The sequence below is a fragment of the Poecilia formosa genome, unplaced genomic scaffold (assembly GCF_000485575.1).
Source record: "Poecilia formosa unplaced genomic scaffold, Poecilia_formosa-5.1.2 Scaffold298, whole genome shotgun sequence".
Taxonomy (NCBI): domain Eukaryota; kingdom Metazoa; phylum Chordata; class Actinopteri; order Cyprinodontiformes; family Poeciliidae; genus Poecilia; species Poecilia formosa.
This window is the reverse complement of record NW_006800237.1, coordinates 60,595-82,246: the sequence shown is the minus strand read 5'-3', so window position 1 is coordinate 82,246 and position 21,652 is coordinate 60,595. Positions and strand designations below refer to the sequence as shown.

The 21,652-nt window shown below is 39.1% G+C and overlaps 1 protein-coding gene across 1 annotated transcript in view; it reads left to right on the top strand.

The window, feature by feature from the left end:
• The first annotated feature begins 6,108 nt into the window (after positions 1-6,108).
• The window catches only part of LOC103151980 (glucagon receptor-like), a 49,194-nt gene continuing 33,650 nt past the window's right edge, over positions 6,109-21,652 (top strand). Inside the window, exon 1 of the mRNA XM_007572273.2 lies at positions 6,109-6,415. The gene's annotated coding sequence lies outside the window, so the exon portion shown is untranslated. The remainder of the gene's footprint in view (positions 6,416-21,652) is intronic.

The window sequence follows — 21,652 nt, the reverse complement described above, 5'->3', positions numbered from 1 at the left end:
TTGAAACAAAACTGCTCCTGCTTGTTTCCCTAACTTGACAGAAATCCAAATCTAAACAAACATATTTGTCACCAAATACACTAGAAATCATCTCTCCTTGGAATAAGCTGGGGCGCAAGGAGCTTTTCTGCTTCTGGACGCGAATCTGAGTTCGATTTGAACTTATCACTGCCCTTCCATAGCAACAGAGATTTTAATTATGAACACTGCTGGGTGGGCGGGACATTTGGCGTGGCCTAAGTGGGAATAAAAGAGAGTGCCAATAGTTGTGGGAATGAAGAGATAACACTGTGGGTCAGATGGCTATTTTTACACTCGGGGCCAGGGTCCAACTCTGTGACACAAGCTTCTGGGGTCTATTGTGCCTCCGTAGTTCACAGGAATAAACACCTGCTGCTGTTCTCAGAATAATTATACACACTGTGAGAGCTTTCTAAGAGCGTGCAGAACGCCAAACGCCAAGAAAATGTCTCCTAATGCCATATATAGGTAATAAGCCCCTTGTTTACATGAGTAGAAAATGTTCTTTTTCCTGCATAATAATAATTACACTAAATAAAGCCTGAATGTGACAACGTGAGCAAACAAGGTGAAGTCAAACTATGTTCTCAGTCAGATTTATTAAGAAGCCCCCACACAGTAACAAGAATAGGATTACTGAGAATTCAATAGATAATAACCCGGAATCGAGGAGATCGATCACTACTTATCAATATTTAAAGTGAGAAAGCAAAGATTTGAAGCCAGCGGAGCTAGATGTTTTCCATGAACCAGCATTGAAAACAAAACAAACTTTAGCCCTAAAATAAGGAACATTTTTTTATAGCCAGGAACAAGAAATCCATGTTAAAAACATTGAGCTTTGCTTCTGCATTTATTGATCCCACTAACAATATTTTAAAACTATAAAGCAAAATGAATGAAAGCATTTAATAACCTCAAGACTTTGATCCAATGCATGTAGCTAAATGAACATGAAATTTGTTTACCAGACACAAATCAAGTCTTCCTCCATTTTCTTTTGCCCAGGTCTAAATCCTACAGAAAACTATAATCTTTTAACATTAGATTGTTTCCCCACTTAATAAATCCCCTCAAATTGATGCTATTTTTAAAAAATATTCAGCGTAAGCTTATGCAGATAGATTAGATTAATTCTTAAAAATGTTTTTTAAGCAGCTTTTACTCCCAGAGTGCTAAAAAAAGTAGTCTATATACTTTTTTAGTGCTACAAAAAAAATGTATCTGACTCTTCATCATATCTTAATTTAAAGATTTTCTCTCAAACATAAAACAATTCAGAAATAATAATATTTGAACATTACGTATAGCGTTCCATTTATTGATTTATGATACAATCACCATTTGAGACGCCAAGCGAGAATGCAGAAAACATTCCACTGTTTCATAAGTTGCTCATGTTGCCACTGAACATTTGCATTAAGCCTCTCCATCAATCACGAAAGCTCTTTCACATTTCCGAGATGCGGGGTTTTAATTTGATCTCACGGAGGGGAACTTGACTTGTGATAACATTATTCTACGAAGACGACTCTCCAGGGAGAATCACTCTCCTGCCAGCCGGCTGTCAGGGGCGGCAAGGCGAGAAGCACAGCTGATAGCCCGTCAACATGACCGTACATCTATCAGCTCCTTTCTGATACACCCTGACAGCGTCACTGACGGGGATTTGGCCGGAGAACACACAGAGGGAGGTGGGGAGGGAGGAATCACATGAGAGCGCAGAAATGCTTCAATGGAAACACACCGAGTGTTTGTGCTCCATGTCGCCTTGTTGGGGGAATTCAACCCTCGCTGCTAAGAAAGAAACACATCTGTTTTCTGACTACATCTCAGAAGCTTTTATTTCACTCCTGAAGTCAGACTGGGTTAAACTGTTTAAAGATGCATGCGGGAGATTTTTCCCCTCCGACGGCTTCTGAATGAGGTATTTACACCGAGTGACAAGCAGATCTGACACACTCAAACCCAATCACCTGCAAAAACAAGACATTTTGGTTTTACGGTAACACTCAAACGCCTCGTTTCTTGTGAAGCAGCTCAGGACGGTTCTCTGTGTTTACGGTAAAATCAACATGTGAGAAATGCAAATTGCGAGCCACAGCTGAAACCAACGTCTTTTGAAAGCGTCTAATTCCCTTCCAAGCTATGAGAGAACGTTTATGTGTTGCAGCGCCATGAACTCATGTTGCCATGGGGAAAATAAGGCCTGATCAAATGCCAGTGCCATGGCCAGACTCAAAGAGCATGTTCAGAATCAGGGGAGAGGGGGGGAACAAAAACACAGACCTTTCTCTGAAGGGACTGGCAGACCTGAGCCTAGAATACATCTAACCCTGACACACACAAAGCACTCTCATCTGTCCATTAGTTCTTCCAGTTTCTCTTTCTTTCTGGATGCTTTTTTCACCTCGGCGTTGACTAAAATTTTCCCAACTCTGTGGATGAAGTACCCAACTGGCTGCGAGAGCATCTGAACGCAAATTTGTCTTGACAGCGGTGGAGAAATTTGAATGAGGTGTAGGCAAACACTGCGAATTTATTTTTGTTTTCAAGTGGTGGCGTGAAGTGCGGCGTCTGGGATCTGCTAGCACTTGCTGTTGCTACTTGAAACCACGAAGACGACCGGCTAAACGTGTTCATGCTTTTACAGAAGGGCGATCTCTCGCTATAAACGCTGATTTTTTTTTTTTTTTGGAAACATTTACAGTAACTATGTTGAATGCAGAGTAAATTTAGACAACATCCCGATGAGACCAATGGGATTAGAAATAGAAAAGGTGGGAAGTGAGAATAACTTTATTTATATTTGTCTAAATGTTACCAGTTAACTTTCCGATATTATCTATTCTAACCAGTAAATAAAATCCTAAACCAATTGTCGGACAAGTGCATCTCAATTAATTAGAATATCGCTGAAAAGTTAATTTAGTATGACCAATTCAGCTCAAAAGGTGAAACTTGATTGATTATTGTAATGTCTCAAGCATTTATTTCTGCTAAATTTGATAACTGTTAAAAACTTTTGTGCCTCAGAAATTTAAAAAATATTCCATCTGAGCAACAACAACAAATTACCACAGAAATGTCATTGTGCTGTAAAGTTCGACATGTATCTGCCTAATACTTAGCCACAGCTCCTTTTGGTTAAATTACTTCATCAGTGCAGTGCAGAATGAAGAGGACCAGCCTGTGGCTCGGTGGTGTTTGTGAAGCAGGTTGCTGTAAGAGAAGCTTTCAGCTCGGCTGGACTGTTGGGTCTGGCGTCTCTCGTCTCCCTCTTGGCAAACCTCCATACATTTTCTATGGAGCTTAAGTTAGGAGAGATTGCACACAGTGATATCATGGTCACTAAACCAGGTGTTGGTGCTTTTGGCGGTCTGAGGGGTTGCCAAGTTCTGCTGGGTTTACATAAAGCGTTCTTGCTAGACAGCTGTGCTGACTTTGGACTTGATGAAACACGGTGGACCAACAACAGCAGTCATAGCTACGAAAATCATCACTGACAGTGAAAGCTGCGACTTGGATTTTGTGCCTCTTTGCTATTCCTCCAGATTCTGGAACCTAAACTCTTAAAATAAAAATAAACTAAGAATCTATGTTGATTTAAAAGCAGTCCAGTCTTTTTTCTCTATAGTCCAGGTAAGATGAGTCTGATATTTTCTCTGGATTGGGAGTGGTTGTCTGGATACAATACCTACTTATAATAATGTATTGGCTATTAAACACTTTTTCCTTCCATTGAACTTCCCTTTATAGTACTTTTTTTTATAGCAATGATCTTCTCCATCCATGTGAACAACAGTTGTCACTGCATACATAATACAGGTGTGTTGTGAGAATCTTTACCTCTTTTAGGCTAAATATTCTTACAACACCTAATATAGAAATCATTCCTCTTGCATTTGGTTGATACAATATTAAGTTTTTGCGTCAGTCAGAAATTCTACAGCATCCAACGTCTTTTTCTTTTTTGTAACTCGATGAACTCCGTTAAGGAATGAAAAAAAAAAAACAATTTTAAAATTCATCAGAGTATAGTGGATAATCTACACTATGCAAGATGCGTTCAGGAAAGCGAGACGCTTTAATACGCAGAGTCACGCAGCTCTTATAAAAGGTTCAATCTGCTGCTGAAGACCTCACATACTCTGCCTCAGGGCAACGAGAGGCTGAGATGTGGAGGAAGGGCTGCACCTGATGAAAATGCGTTTCAGCATTTCGCTGTGGAAGTAAGGATGCCTGACTATTAGACCGTAGTGTTGTGTGTGTGTGTAACCACGGCCCGCAGGAGCTCGGAGCGGTTCTTGCATCACCGCTCAGTCACGAGTTATCCTTGTTCCTCTTTTGTTTCACATGGAGAGGGCAAAAGTCACATACAGGAGCTGCTGTTGGCCAGTTTGTAGCCCGGCTCAAAGCTCAGCATCCTCAGCAGCTGTTGCAGCGTGCGACTGATAAAAACATGAGTACGTGGAGCTATTTGACCTGCTGACCCCGTCTGCTGCCACTGGCTCCTTCATTAGCAGCAGTGCAAGCAAAAATGAATGACTATTACACATCTGAAAAGAAAGAGGACATGTACAATTATCAAAACAATTTGCATTTAACAGGGAAGTAAATATTAATACTTATGAAAGTAGGTTAAAACGTGCTGTGTTTCAGTATATTTTTCACAGAGAATATATTGCTTCAGCTGTACACAGCTTATTGACACAGAAGGTCCTTGAACTCTATTTATGGGCAAAGTTCACAGTATGTAGTTTGATCAGTAGTGTGTTTTGCAAGCAAAACTGTTTTGCTGAAACAGTCCCCCCGCCACTATCAGAAGAAGTCTGCTGCTAGGAGGTGATTTCTTCGTGAAAAGGTGTGATGACCGGTGATGAAGGCGATTGATTGAAGTTGATAAAATGCAAGAGAAACACCTTTTGTTGTCTGGTGTCGTTCAACATGATTTTCTTGAGGATTTAAAACAACGCGGACAGCGTGCGGTGCTCCTGGAAAGTATTTATCGCTGCAACACTCTGCAAAACTGTCCACCGGGTGATTGATTAGCTGCCCAAAAACAGAGCTAGTGTGAGAGGAAGAATCTTCAAAGTAAACATACATCATTTCAGCTTGGCATCTCCACGGTGATCACATCAAATTCAAGTTTTATTTAGAGTAAAGAGAACGCCGGAGAGAAACACACAAGAAATAACAGGCTCAGGTCTGCTCAGCAAGACAATATACAGAAAGAAATTCAGAAATTTTAGAGAAATTACAGCTGAGAGGAGAGCATTGTGTTGAATATTGGTCATTTTTTTCAAGCAGTCAACGTCTTCTTAACTTCACTTGAAACAATCCCTGTTATGTCAACATTGTTTAAGGAATATTACCCGCTGTAATGTTTTTGGAGTTTTATGCGTGCTCATTTTGGAATTATTTTTAAAGTCTGATTTAAACTTTCTGAGATCTTATGATGAACCAGCCCTGCCTCTTCTTAGAGCCTCCAGACCACCAGTGGTCTCCCATAATTGCAATTGCTTAAATTTAAGCGAAAGGTTTATTTATCTATGGAAAATGAGGATATTATTAGACCTAATTTGATTGTTTTTAGTATTATATATATATATATATATATATATATATATATATATATATATATATATATATATATATATACCTCAACTTGTGTGCAAAAAATAAACATCATAGTGTGACCTTTCTTTGTGTTTTAACTTCGGTTTGTACATAAACACATCTCAGCAAAAGATGACCAATTATCCCTGATTGCTTTAAGCTCCGCCCCCTTTCCCAGATTCCACCACATCCAAGGCTCTAAGCGGATACAAGACAGTGGTGATGTCTTGAGCGACAATTATAAACCCCAAATAAAGCTACTGAATAGGAAAAATACAGTCAATTATTAAAATATTGTCATATTCATATTTTGACCTTCTTCACACTTTTGATAAAATATAATTGGTCAGAAGCGCTTTGCATCCATCTTTCGTCTCAGCACCGAGGCGACACCCGCACCCTCCCCCTCCTCCTCCTCCTCCACCCAGCGTCCAGTTGCGTCACGCGGCTACAAGGAGTGGAGCGGCTCGGCTGAAACACACACACACACACACACACACACGCGAAAACACACAAACGGCCACCAGCGCCCACCGCACACACACACACAAAGTGTTTCCTTTCCTTTTACTCCTTCTTCAGGAGTTTCGTTTGAAGCCGCAGACCGACGGTGTTCGCGGTGTCGCCGACAGGTCGGAGAACTGAACTTCTTCCCGAGGCGCTCCAGAATCTCTGTTGAAAGTTGGATTACAGCGCAGCGACCTGAACTGAGAGGGAATAAAGCTGCTCAGAGGATGAGCATTTGGGATATCAGCGGAGCTCAGTGCTGTCAACGGTAATTTGTTCCATTATTATTATTGTTAATATTATTATTATTAGAATCATTATGTAGTAGTAGTCATAAAAAAATTTGTTTCATTTTCTTTTGCTGGTTGGGGTCAAGTTTACATTTTTTGATGTTTTTTTTTTCTTTAATTCCATCAAATGCACTTAATGCTTTTTATCGCTACATTATCAGTGCAATTCCATCAACACCATCCTTTCATCTGCAGCATTATAAACCAAACCCAGGTGCAGAGAAGGAATTACTGCATCATGTCTGTGCAAACTGGTTTAATCTAAATTGCTCCAAATGAATATGACTCATTTAAGTTTTTTTCTTTTTTTTAACTTAAAACGAGAGTGCAACAGATCACATGAATGTGTAACTCCTGCCTTTATGAGGCTAAACCAAGTGAGACATAAAGTGTATTTGTATGTTCCCAGACATTTAATTAATGTTAATTTCCACTATTTAATTTTTACAGATTAGAAAGCCTTTTCTATATGACGGCTAAAGTTCTGCCCTCTTTGTTTCCATAATTGCATGCCAAACACACAATTATATAACACATTAAAGGCTTACCTAGTCTATGATATATAACTGTAATTACACACCAGGGAAATGGTTCTTCTTAATGCACAGTTTAACAGTGGATAAATCTGAATTTGATTGTTACGGGAGTTAATTGTTTAGGAACCATTCTGTTGTTAATTAGACTCACTTGAGCGGCATCATGCAAACCAACAAAAACATGTGGGTTCCTCGGTCCCTTGTGCGTCCTACTGAACCGGGTGTTTGTGGAAAAACATGGTGCATTTTCTGTTAAACACCTACCACACACAAGTAAACAAAGCGAATTCATTAGCAGCACATCTGCTGCAGCAATGCCACGGAGCAGGACAAACCTCACCCACCATGGTGAGGAATCAGAGTCATGCTCGCAGGTGCACCGCATGGCTGAGAGAGCTTTGTCTGCATACAGTCTTTGAAGCTGATTTGCAAGCGTTAGTGGGCGGTGATGGCGTTTCATTGAATACTGAAAGTAAATTTGTGATGCTTTGCAACACAAAACTAAAGTGATCCTCTGCTCCGGGAGAGCTGATGGACGACATGTGCAAGGCTCAGAGTTCAACTGTTTTTGTGGTTTTAAAACACGGGATCTTAATTTTGGGCGAGTGTTTTCACTTGGCCATTTATTTGAAACTCTGAAAATAAAGAGCACTTTTTGGTGTTTTCTTGGTTCTGTGTGGATGTATAAAATACAATTTTAATTTTCATTAGGTGTTTTTTTTTTTATATATATGTCTTTGGGAGAAGAAGGTTGTGAGGGACAGCTTGTTAACAGTAGGAGAGATGAAGCAACTAGGTTGAATACAGCTTTAAGTTTTATGTGTTTCATTATCATATGACTCATTGAATTTCCCATAAATGCATAATAAGTCACTGACAGTATGATTAAAAGTAACTTCTGTAAATTAATAGCGCCAAACATAATTAAATCATCTATAATTTGCTATGCATGCAAATAATTTGCCCTGTATTTGCTTTGTCCTTATAGGATAAGATTTTTTTTTTCACCTTTCTATTCTTGTTAGAAAGAAAATGAAACATTTTTAAATTTAAAGCATTTAGTCATCTCGTGAAGGTATATGACGGCCTATTTGGAGCAAGAAATCAAGATCTGTGAGACGGCGGCTAAATATGGGTGAGCAGTGTGATACTTAGACGGCCTTGACAGCTTTAGCCTTTTAGTGTGATAACTATGAGGGTTAGTTAAATTGATAGGTGGGAACAGAGAATAGAAAGGCTTGTTTCTTGTATCCATCACTGCCTGTAGTAATAAGTGAAAAAAACAGAAGGCATTGAAGAAGAGAAATGAATCTGAGCGAGACAAACCGCGAGTAAAGAGACGAGACGCAACTAAAGGAAGTTAAAAGAAGAGCCTCAGCTTGATCTTCTCTATAGGAGATGAGTGAGAGCAAGAGTGTCTGTGTCGGCCCACATCGAGTGATCATGAGCATCATGTGGGGCACTCCGGGTTCTGATTCAGCTGGACCCTCTGAATGAACCTAGCAAGGCTAATAATAGATTCCACAACAATGAACCGGCAGCCCAGATTGTGACAGAACTCTGATAAGAGTCTGTCTAGATTAGAAAGCCTCTGTTCTCGTAGCACCTTGTCAAAAATACACAGTTTGTCAGATCCTGAGGGCAATTTGTTGAAAAGAAAACCGAGAAGAGTCTCGCTACCAGGGATCACATTGGGATGTCAGAGAATCTTGGATGGTTGTTTTAATGTTAGAGTAATTCCAACATTAAGGATTTCACAGCTATTCCATTACCCTTCCCATCACTGTTGATTTAAAAAAAAAAGATTGCTTTGTATTGGTTCTGCCTCAGTTCACTGTATGTTTTGATGATATCCCACCTTAGATTTTTTTTTTAATCTGGTTGGATACAGATTAACTAAATTTTCTTGGAGAATGTTAAATATGTAATGTTGGACTAACACCAGAGGATGGGAGTAAGACAACATTAAAATGTTACAGTAATATTATATTAGCAAAATTAGACAAACGTAGCAAAAATGTTCAATTCAACTGGATCAGGCCACCCTCTAACCCGGTTAAGCAACACTTCTAAAACGGGTTCATCCGTTTTATTTTCTCCTCTGAGACGTCAATGACTCAGTTCCTCTATTGCTTCTGTCTGCTTTCTGCACAGGAGCATCAATAAGAGCTGAGCACCCAATCAGAGGACGACTTAATGTAATGTGTAAAGATACCTCACGTTAGAATAGTCCAATAATATCAATGCATTCAGTTCTTATTTTCTTCGTTTTTAAAACGCGTTCTTCATATTTCAAGGTGAACAAAAATGGCAACAATCACCATATAACTGTTTTAAGACTGGGGCTGGTTTCACATTCAAAGTTGTAATCATTGAAAAGTTCACCTTTAAGAGTTTAAGGCAATCCATTTTCAAAGTTGTGCAATTTTTATAAAGCTTTTTAAATAACAAAAAATGGGCAAATAAGATTATTCACTTATATTGCTGAATTGAACACTTGTCAGTGTCATAAAACATTCATAGTTTGGAAATTCTGGGATAGTATGTGTGGAAGAAGAGGTACAGTATTTAGAGGAAACGATTTTTTTCTTGTACAACTCAGTAAGACACAGTGGTGCTTGTTGCCCTTTGTTTGAAGGGAAACATTTCCATTTCTGGGGCAGATACTTCTGCCATTACCCTCTAACCTGTGTCTCTCAAAAGCCGTCCCAAAGAAAAAAATTTAATTTGGATACTTTTCCTCACGTTTTTGTAATCTAAAACTGAGCAGAGCAAAGACGTTTTATTAGACTGCTCTAAAGCAGTAGCAAACAGAGTTGTCCCCGTCAAAGTAACGAGAGGTTTGAATTTTTTTATTTGACTATTTTGCTAACTGTGTTGTCTCTAAGGGAGCTTTTTGCCTGACCTTTCACACTATACAGCCTGTACGGTTTGTTTGCAGGCTGACCCCGACTTTCTAAAAACTCAGTTTCTGTTGGACGGTTAGATGTATTTATCTAAGCCAGAGTTCAAGCCGAGATGCCAAAACTCTGGCAAAATAATGGCACAGGAGGAAAGACAAAGCATGGTCTGAAATCCCACGTCTTAGCAAATTTCTGCTGCTGTGCACACAGTGCTCATTCAGAGGCGGTTCTTGTGCTGCCAGACCCGTGCGGTTACAGATTTGGACAGCTTTGTCCATGAGTGAGTGTAAATCTAGACGTAAGATTGGAGGCTCCAGGAAATCAAATTTGAAATTTCTGATAAACAATAACATGGCAATTTATTTCCTCAACATCCTCTTTAGGGCAGCTCCACAACATTAAATCGCATGATGTGCTTAATTTTATTTTATTTATTTATTGATTCTCTTCCAAACTGGAAAGTAAAAAAAAAATAAAAAATTCCAGTACAAATGCATTCTTTAGAGAAATCAATCTACACGCGAGCCAACTGGTATTTGCAGCAGAATATATTTTGTGGTTAGATCAAGCTTTTTTTTTAATGGAGTTCTTTCATGGGGTCAACTTAATGGCTGTGCCAGGCCGCTTATTGCTTGTGTTTGTCATTGGCTGAAACAAACAATTTCACCAGGAGCTTAGTTGAATGTCCCTGTGGTTGGTGGTTCTGGCTCATTAACAAACTGATTTCAGCCACCTAAATGGACAAATTAAACTTGTAAATGCTTTGTGGAGTAAAAGCATAAAGGAATTTGGTTGTGTTCACCTCTTTGAAAGCAGAATCACTTTAAATTTCGCCTTTGCAGAATCCACTGGAACATCAAAATTGGAAGAAAAAAAAAAAAAAAGACACCCGGCGGCAGACTGTTTTTTCTAACATATTGGTACATTTAGATTTTTAATATAATTTTTTGCCAGACAAATATCTTTGAAATTCTTTCAGGTGAGGAATAATTAGGACACCTCTAAGTTTACTTTTGCTTGAAATAGCTAGAGTCACACAGTGGTGCGTCACTTTTGGTTACACATGATAAGAAAACCGTTGCTCAGCACGTTAAAGTAGGTTTGCCCTGTTTAAACCTCTGACATTTAGTTTCATGAGCCCCTCACAGCTAAAGCGAGACTGATCACCATGGTAGGACTAAAAGAGCTTCGAGCTAAAACATTACCTGAGAGAGAAAACAAAGGCCAGAACTCCTGGAATAATGTTCTCTGAACAAACGAGTCTGATACAGAATGATTTTTAGGCACCAGAAAAGACGACATATTTGTTACAAGTTGTTGTTACGCATGGAGCTGGAAATGTCATGGTTTAGAGATCCTCTGCTGGATCCTCTGCTGGATCCCTAAGCCATAACATTTAATGCAAGGACTGGGTGAGAACTAAAAAAAAAGGAAAGTCACATCTCAATGATGCCGCAAACTTCACTTAAATGGTGTCAGAGATTGACGTGTGCACGAAGGCATTTCTGCAGGCTAATAGGGTGAGGATGTCCTAACTTGTTAATGTCTTTTTTTTCCATTACTGGAATAAGTTGAATTATTTAGGTCCACAAAGATAAAAGAAAAAAAAAAAAAAGAAAAAGGTTGACATGTGAAGGTTTCGTAATTTGGGTGACCTGATTTTTTTTTTATTTTTCTAATTGCTAATCCTTATTGTTTAAAATCCCAATCGAACTTGAGAAATCAGGACCAGTAATTAACTTTGTGGAGCAGCAAACAACCAGTTCTTATGAAGGATACATTGACCATTGCTTAAAGCCACAGTCTAATGGATGATTGTGCTGAACTTTTAAGCACCTGCTTGCTTAAACCAATAAGGCCCAAGTAAACTCTAATAGTGTGTTAATAGCTGAATAAATTTCCGTTCCTGTAATGAAACCTCTTTAAATCAAGTTTGCTACTTCCGAAGCTAAATTGAACCACTTAATCTTATTTATCGAGCCAAAGTAGATGCGTTTTCGACTGCTGGAGAAGTTAACATCTTTGTGTTATTTCCTCATACAGACCAGTCACTAAGAGAATTATGGGCTTGTTTCTTTGCAGACATGTGCACACCTAATGTCTTGGCTGGAAACCATTTAGCCGCCTGCACATTTTCAACCATATATTTCTGGTCTCTGGTCGGCGTTTGAGCCCATTTCCTCCCAGTTTCTCTTGTTCCGTACAGAAACTAGGATCAGATATTTGCCGCTACACATTTCACCACTTACCCGTGGTTTGAATAGCTGCCAGCTTCTTACCTTCTTGACCTAGGGTACAATTCAAGAAAGTATTTTGATGTTGTTACCCTCTTGCGCTGGAAATTAAATAATCATTGTGACAACAAAAAGAGTCTCATTGTACAAAAAGAACCTCAAATTTATCTTGTTTACTCTGAGCTCTATTCATTTTCTGTTCACTCAGTCAGAAACTGTTACGTCATACCATGTTTTTCAATTTCTCACACAGTGAACATAAGAAACCTATTATCATCTGTAACAGGCATCATTCTTGGTTCTGTAAGAGCTTTGCGATGTCGGCTTCACAGCACGGAGTCTCTCCACCACATTCACTTTGGACATCGGCCAGACTCCGAAAGACTTAAATCACATTCTTTCTGCCTTCACTCAGTCGTTTGACTAAACTCCCAGAAGTCAGGGGCTCATCGAATCCTGTCACGTTCAAATTAATTAGAAATTAATTTTTAGTTTTAACTTCACATCTACTCACTACGTAATATCAGCAACTTTTGGAGCAAATCAAACCTCTTTCGAGGAAATCTTCGCCATATGGATTTGAAGCTGATTATCTCCATGACTTTTTAACCGCCTGGCCTTTAGCCTCACATTTTTTCTTAGAAATAGTGGAAACTTTAAACATAGGTTTAAACGTCCAAAACTGAAAGCCAATTTGCAGAGCTTGCTTGCTAATTTGCACAAATTTCCCCTGGTTGTTGCTGTTATTTCAACACATTCGGAGTGACTTGGAGCTCCTGCGCAGTGTCAGTTGTCTCTACTTAATGGGTCTCATTATGCCAATGACCAGGCTGTTGAAACGGAAAGGAGCAGGTTATCCAATAATAATAAAATGTTGTAATGCAAATCAAGAGCTCTTAAATTAGAGAAATTACCAGAGGGAAGAATTTAAAATTAGGTTCTATTTCCACCACAAAAGGCTGCAAATGAAATCCCAGCCTTAAAAGTGGTAGTTTGGATTTTTTTAAAAAATGTTTTTTACCTGGAGGAGGCTTGGGGGAGTTTTTATTAAAGTTTGGGGTTTGGTTGCTTTTTTTTACCTTGGTTTTTTGCTTTTTTGAAAGGAGTCCAATCTGTAAATAGCTTTTTGGTTGAGGACCCATTCCACCGCTTCTAGTGACAAAATGGTGCTAGCGCTTGCTTATCACCAGTTCCTTGTGTTTCCACCATCACAAACACCGGCACTGATAAAGGCCAGATTAGCACTAGAACAAAATGAACTCATTATCCCTACTCTTTCCTGTGCATATTTTGATATCACCTCTCACAGAGTTTAATAGTAGTAATTAATTATTTTTAATCACAATGCTCAAAGTTCAGTTGGCTCCACCTTTTGTGTAATACGCCTATAGTCGTAACAACGCTTTTTGCAATTTTTTTAAAACAGTTGAACAGAGTCTTAAACATTGTGATTTGCACACAATATTAATGATACAAAATGCTCATATTGTCACGTCTCTAGCCCCGTTTTGTTTGAATAAAATAGGCTGGTGACATCACAACATTTGCTTGCAGGGATGGAGAGGAAAACAACTTGATTTATGAGTGTTCTTAGCTGGAAAAACTATGTAAGTAATATTAAGTTTAATCTCTGAGAACCTATCTGTTTAAGAATCATGTGTTCTGGGTTCATTTTACAAACAGGGTAAGATGATGGCAACTCATAGCAACTCCACAGAACCCCATTTCAGTAAATGACATTTTTCTTTAAGTGACAAAAACATCTAGAAGTGGAGCTTAGTTTGTACAACTGGCAGATCTAAATGAATTGGACTGAACAAAATATATTTTTAAATAAAATATTAAAAAGTTGAGTCTTCCAGCTGAAAAAAATAAATAAATACCTTCAGTGTTTCCTTAAAAAAAATAAAGCCATAAAGGCTCCATTTTCCCTACTGATGCCTTTAGGCCCCTCTGTCTAATAACATGCAAAGCAAACCCTTGTGAGAAGTCACAAATGATTTAAGTCAGATCCACAGATTATGAAATTTTGAATGAATAATTGTTTTAGGAGACCTTTCTATGGCATCACGACTAAAACATTTAAAAAAAAAAAAAAGAATCACTTTTCAGATTGATATCGATCAATGACGTCTCTGTCCCTGGCCGTAATGCCACATATGAAAAGCATCTTTTATTCTTTGGTCTCAACTTTCTCTTTGTGACCAGTTTCAAGCAGGCAAAAAAAAAAGAAAAAAGAAAGAAATCCCATGTGTTCGAGTCATATAAATCTATCAAACTGTCTCCAACTTCAATTATATAAGTAGAATAGCAGGGAGAGAAGCCAGAAAAAGTCTGTTATTAAAGCAAAACGCGTGCAGGCCAGCAATATTTCAGTGTTCCCTTTCATATGTTAATACTTATTCTAACCTCTTTATGTGTCTGGTAAGTAGCTGTCTGCAGAAAATCAGCATCCCCATTAAACTCAATCAGAGCCCAAAGATGAACTGAGACGAGCCTCATCATGCTGCAGAGGTCATGACTGGACGGATCAGAGGACTCATAAGTTATGCCTTGCTGAGAGGAGTCAGTGGGTTGTGATGATGAAAACACACTGCTTGTGCCGTCTTTCTCCAAGATGAATTACACAATCAGGCTCAGCGTGGCCGATATGATTACCCCAGTAATGATCAACCTACACGCTACTGTGCTGACCGAACGGGGGCCAAAGGTGCACGGCTCATCTGGGGTCACTCTTGGTTATCTGATTTGTGAGTTTTTAATGGTGGCACTTGAGACATTGTGAGGCTCAAATCTCACCCGTTTGGGGCCGGGGGGATAAAACGTGCCTGGAGCCTCTTCCTCACAGAGAGAGAGAGATTTCGGCATAATGAAAAACCGCCTGGTTTACAAAAGAATCAATACCTGCAGAGGGATTCGAAAAGATCAAAGAACACAAAAAAGCCTCAGTTTTCGTTTGAACTGCTTTGTAAGTCCTGGAGGGGGTAAAAGTATCGAGCCGTTTTCTGTTTGCTCAAATCTTCATCACTGATGCGCTAAAAATACCCCTCTTCTTCCCTTGTAATCTGTGGGGGTCTAGGGTCAAGTGTGACTCGTTTTTGCGTCCTGACACAGTGTGTGTGTTTTTTCGCCGTCCAGTGCCCAAGATGCAGTTTCCTCATCTCAATGGCCACTCAGCTGGAAACTGTCGCAAACCCTCTCTTTGCCATGGGCTTTGGGTCACACACCAACCACATGACAGCATTTCTCCATCAGCAAACAAGTCGTCTTTACATTCAGGTCCACTGTCCACTTCAAAGTTTTGTTCTTTTTTTAAGGCTCTTATCTTGAGTGGGTTTTTTTGTTGTTGTTATTTATTTTCTGAGTGAAACAATTTGCAAAAAAAAGATAGGGAAGTAAAAAAAAACAAAAAACTCTGAAGCTAAATAACTCAGTCAGACCTGAAGCACCAATGCGATGGATTCCTATTGTTATTGAATGTAGTGCTCAGCTGGACAGGGTGCCCATCTTCACTGAAAAAGAAGCAAACCACAGTGGAAATCTCAGCTTTCTTTTCCTAGAGGATGATTTCACAAGAAGATGTGAGCTGTGAGAAGGGGAAACGAATTTAGACACATGATGCACTTTTTTTTCTCCCCACAGAATGGGTTTCAGCCATTATGAGTTAGTGTAGCATATGGAGCCCAAAGGAGTCCAGTCTATTTCCACAACTGTGAGTGAAAACGCTTTTCTATCATCTGGAGGAAATACACTGTTATTTTTGAAAATATGATGAATAAATAACAATAAAAAAGCAACAAAATTAATAACGAGAACACAATCTCTCATAAAAATGTCTACTTCAAGGGAATCAACATTACTTTTTCATCTTTATACATTTTTTATTTGCTTGGAACAACACCATGTCAAACAACTGAGGTGGAAGATTATGCAGAGCTTCACAAAACAAGGCACAAGCCAACGAGCCTCCTGCAAAAAAGCATCAGAATGCGCCAGCAATTACAATTGCTGAATGTTGCTTCAACAAGCAACACGGGCTCCTTCTGCAAAATCCAAGTGAGACGAAGCACATTGAATCTGTCCTTGTTTGTTCACGAAGTGAAAATTTACGAGCGCCCCGAAGAAGCAGTTTGTCTGCAGTAGCGGCTTACTCTTCAGTTCTCTGTTGAGGTTGCTTACACACTGAATAAATAATCTACCACATTCTCCACAAGCTCCATGACCGTCTGCAGCGTCTTCCTACTATGATCCAACCACATATGGACACAATCACATTACACTGCAGGCCACAAACTTGCAGAATGGAGCTAAGTGTTGCAAGATCATGTCCTGCTGTTGCAGTGCTAAGGCCATTATGGGGTTTGTTGCTCAGACATTAGGTGAGGATGTGCAGCTCTGCCAGTGGCTCTGTTCTGTGCGGTACTGACTGCATTCACAATCCACCGTAGAAAACATCGCACAGATCCTGAGTTTTGAACTTTTAGAGGGATGGATATTTCCCTCAATCTCAGAAGTTGAAGAACCTTGAAGTCCGTCTTGTTCAAGAGCGATAGCGTAGAGCAGGAGATGAACACGAGGCCTGGAGTCTTGTCTGCAGACATGTGTCTCGATTAGTCCATTTCTGTGCTGATCCACAACTGTGATTAAACAAGCAAGTAGGATGAGATTCGTCACTAGGGTGGTTTGAAGGTGAGCTGGTCGCCTTTGCTAAGATGATTTACAGGAATATGCTATGAGGAAGACATCTCAGGGGGCAACCAAAAACAAGCTGGAGACCATAACCTTTAACAAACTAATTAAGAAAAGCACGATATCCAAAGCAAAGCCATTCCCAAGCAGCACAAGCTTTCAAAACACATTGCATCTGAAAAATGACTATGAAACTTAAGGGCTACAAGGTCTTGACTAGGTTATCGGAAAGTATTAATATTAGAGCTAATTCCAGTGGGCATAACTTTTCCTTTATTGTTGGAGCACCGAAGTATTTGTTAAAGTAATACGTTGTAACAGTTTGCTCAAATTTTCCCCAAATTGGGCAGAACGCTCCATTTTCTCACGCATTTGGCAACACGAGTTGTAAAAACACAGCCAAATGTCCTTGAGCGGCTGCCGCTGCGGTCAGCAGTCTTGCTCTGTGCTGTTTGTTGTTTGTTCTGCTAGAAGTAAATAGTTGGGAATTCGGAGTGTTTGTAAACGGACGGGATCCGAATTGCAGACGGTGTCAGGATGTCTTCCAGCAACATGTTTTTGTCTGCGTTACTTTTGGATGAATGGAGCCTTTCTGTCTCAGAGGCTTGGATTGTTAGCCGGCGTTGAAAAACAACATATGGTCCTGCGTCACCGAATAGCCTGCTGATGTCAGTGTGCTAGCGACCCGAGGGGCGGGACGTGGATCTCCAAAATGCTGCGGATAATTCAGGAGACATTGACCTCTTTTCACATTAGTACAGTCTCTTATTGTTCAGGGTCTATTTTAGGAAAATAGAAATCTCCAGTATATTTAATGATGATTAAAGTAATCAAGTTTATATATATTTTTTTAAAATTATTTAACATTAGAAGTTTTTAACAATTGTCATGTTGTGCAGTTATACCAAGCAAAAGCCTTAAAAAGTAGGGAAAAGGGAAATATTATTGCTGCTGTTGAAATCCACATATACTCCCTTTGGTGAGGTGAGTGTGCATATCTTACAGAAGATATTACTGTCCTCCAAAAGTGACACAAAACGTAACAAAGTGGAAAAATAAAGGTAGTCTTTTTAAAATGATTTGATTGAAAGTATTTTCAAATCTTTGTTGAACCATTTTACATTTCCGCTGTCAAAAAGCTCGCAGAATTGGGAGTTTTAATTGGAGGGCATTTATTTTTCTGTCATGACTTCATTATGTTTAAGCTGTTTGACATGTTGACTTTTTCTCGTTCCAACATGATTTGCACCTCTTTCCTGTCACACACCATCTTCTTTAAAGAGTTGCCATTGAGTTTCCTTACCGAGACGAGATGTCATCGACTAAACACATCAAATATTCACAGACAACTAACATCCTGACGGCATAAAGAGCTGCTTATATTCTCCAAATTAGTCCCGAGTGTTAACGTCTGAAGGCTCAGGACACTCTGACAGTTTGCATCATTGTGTTGTTTCTTCTTACTTTCTGATTTAAACAGCTCTGGAAAAAAATTAAGGGACGACTTAAAATGATCAGTTTCTTTGATTTTACTTATTATAGGTATATGCTTGAATAAAATGAACATTTTGGTCTCAAAATCATCCAGGAAGTAGAAAAACTCAAAAGCGATCAGCGTCATCAGTGGTCAGTAAGGAATATACAACATGAATCAAAGTAACTTTGATGGTTACATGCAAATGACCTGAAAACCATCTGACTCATTTTAATGTGTGTTGGCATAAACTCAGCGTCGAAGCCTTAAATGCACCTGGCTTATGAAAACAGGACGTTTTATTATATATGGCTGTAACACTGAACTTTTTTTTTTCGTCACATAAAATGCAACCTGATGATAATTGCATTACAAATATTAATGGTAAAAAACCCCCCCAAAACAAGCTAGATAAAGTTACAGTAAGGGCTTTAAAAATAAGCATTGAAATCACCCCAAACTCCAGCAGAGAGGCAGAGAGGTAAGGAGAGATCCGGTGTGTTTTGATGATCTCCTCTGAGAGTTTTAGAAAAAACAGGAGGAAAGAGAAGAGAATCGACTGACGAAAATATCAAAAAAGAAAGTAGATAAAACCATAAATAATGTTTTAGCAGAGCTTATGTTTAGCATTGATATACTGTAAAGGTTCATTTCTGCTGACCCAGATACAGTAAGTTTACATCATGGGAACATAAAGATCTGACATTTGAGTTAACATTGATTCTTCTCTCTATCACTGACTCATATTCCCTAAAGAGCTCCTGGGTTTCTCTTTTTTTTTTTTGCTTTCCAAATCTGGAGGTTGACATAATGTGACAGTTTGATATGCTTTTTCACTTGAATCACATTTTCTCTTGATTGACTGAGATGTTGCTCCTGGACAGTTAATGTCAGCCTCTACTAAAGCAGAGCATTTTATATAAAAACAAAAACAAAAAAACAAACAAACTTAAAGTGCAAGGTTTTTGAAACGTTCAAACCAGTGTTGATCAGTAATGTAAAAGTTTAACTCATGCATTTGCTGCTGTAAATCTCAACAAGTACAATTATCATTGCAAAATGAATTTATGCATTTTACCAAAATGTGATATTTATATAATAGATAAATGTGATATTACACAGAACCCAAACTCTTGAAAGGGTATTTCTTCAGAGATGGAAGTTATTACTGTAGATTGTGGACCTTTTTCTACAGCACTTTTTTCCTTCCACTCAACCTTTTGCTATGATGCTTGGATACAACCAACTATCTATATATACAAAGTGCATCTGTGCAGACTAAGCTGCTGGTAAGGTGCATGGAGTGAAATAACCCTGAAGAGTTATGAAGAGAGGGAGGTGCAGGTGGTAGATTGAGATAAATCACTTCAATTTACTTCAGTATTGCATTTAGCATTATGTCTGAAACTTGAGACCAGTGTGTAATGCATGTTGCTGCTCAGGTGATAATTAGTTTATCATCGGCCAGCCAAACTAATGCAAGTGATTTTCATAGTAGGAATTTTCAGTTCTTTGCAACTAGAACAAAAATACTGTCAGATCTGTGGAAACTTGCAGCTCATCGCGTCTCACACACACACACACATGGACTCACACACATATTGTTCATCTGTACATCTGTGGATGAATGAGTCATCGCAGTGGCCCGGAGGCCTGGATGTAACCAGCTGGGAAAAAGAGTGAAGCAACAACTCACTGCTGTTTTCTGGAAACACAGATCAGGAAGGACTAACTTTATTTCTTGTTGTCAATAATAATTATGTTAATTAAGCATCATTAAATGATTCAACCATTTTCATTATATTTTTGAAGTGAGGCACCACTGACAAAACGGGTGTCATTGTGTGGATAGAAGAGAAAACCTTTTTCCCTTTTTAGGTCCAAAAAAAAAATATCAACCTGAACACTTCCAAAGTCCAAATTTTGAGTTGAGAAGTCAGGATCTCACCAAACCTGATGTAAAAATCCGTATGAAATGTCCTCTAGGGTTACCACACAGCAGCTTCCTTTCCTCCTCCACAGTTGCATGCATGTGGAGTAGGGAAATGTTTCTTCTACCTAACATGCCCTTCCTGATGCAACCCCTCCTGATTACTCCTGAGAAGGAAATGGTCTGAACGTATACAGCTCAAAGCGCTTTACACAAGAGCCACATTCACAGATACTCAGATAACTTGGGGCTAAGTGCCTTGCCCATCGACATGTGACAGAAGGAAGCTGGAATCAAACCATTAACCTTCTGTTGGTAATTATATGCACCCCAATGAACCAGCTAAACATGTTAATATGGTGCAAAAGATTACCAAAGATTAATGAACAAAGGAAATGGCGGGATCCACGTTCTTGAAGGTACCAAGGTCCTAAATTAGTCATTGAATCATTTGCATAACTCCTGTAATTTCTAATTTGTTTTGAGATTTATTCATTTTAACTTTTGTTTTGCTTAGTGCAAAATGTTGAGCTGGAGATGGCGTCAAAGATTAACAGCACATACCCGAACACGTCTCTATTTCAAAAAGCAACAATTGTTTTGGTTAAACTCTTGCGTCGATGGTTTCTCAATACTATGCATCCAAACTGTCAAATATTTAATTTGGACAGCAATCGAGATTTTTTTATTTGCTTCACACACTTGTCTAAAGTAATAAATCATGAATATATCTGTCCCAAACCGAGAGAACATAACTCCATCAGATAGAGTTGAGTTGTTACAGGAAATTTCTGCCAGCTGGATAAATTCAATATTGGTTCAGTGTCTTTAGGGTATTTGTAGCATGAAGAATGCCAGCCTTGTCCTCTCCGTTACTGTAGTGATTCAATTAGCATACTTTGTAAAAGACTTGCTCGGAGCTTCTCTAGGGAATCTGCAGTATCCCTGAGCTACAATTTTTGTACAAATGAGGATCTGTTTTGATAAAAGTGAAAAGACAGAAGAAGCATATGAGTTTATTCTGCTGCCCGGTCTTTCCCCCAACCCTCTCCTTCTTATTTAACTTGGTTTCCTCATCTGAAGGCTTTCACTCAGACATGAACCCAAAAGTTTAACTGAGCCCTTGTTGGGGCTGTTTGTGCAGCAGAAAAGCCAGTCCTCAGACATTGCGACCCAATCCCGCGGTTCTGCTTTGCGTCCTTACAATAAACAGCACGGCCTTTTGCAGCAGCAACTTTTCCGTCATGAAGTGATGGATGTTCTTCCTCTTTTAAGCCAAACAGCCTGACTAAATACGGTTTCGGACATTCGGCGTATCTACGTCTGGGGTCGGAAATGTTCCACGACTCTACCACCTTATAAGACGCACCTCCCTAACGCGTGATAAAACCCAGGCTGATGGCAGAGTGACAGAGCAGCGCAGCAGAGCTCAGGGGATTACTGAGCATA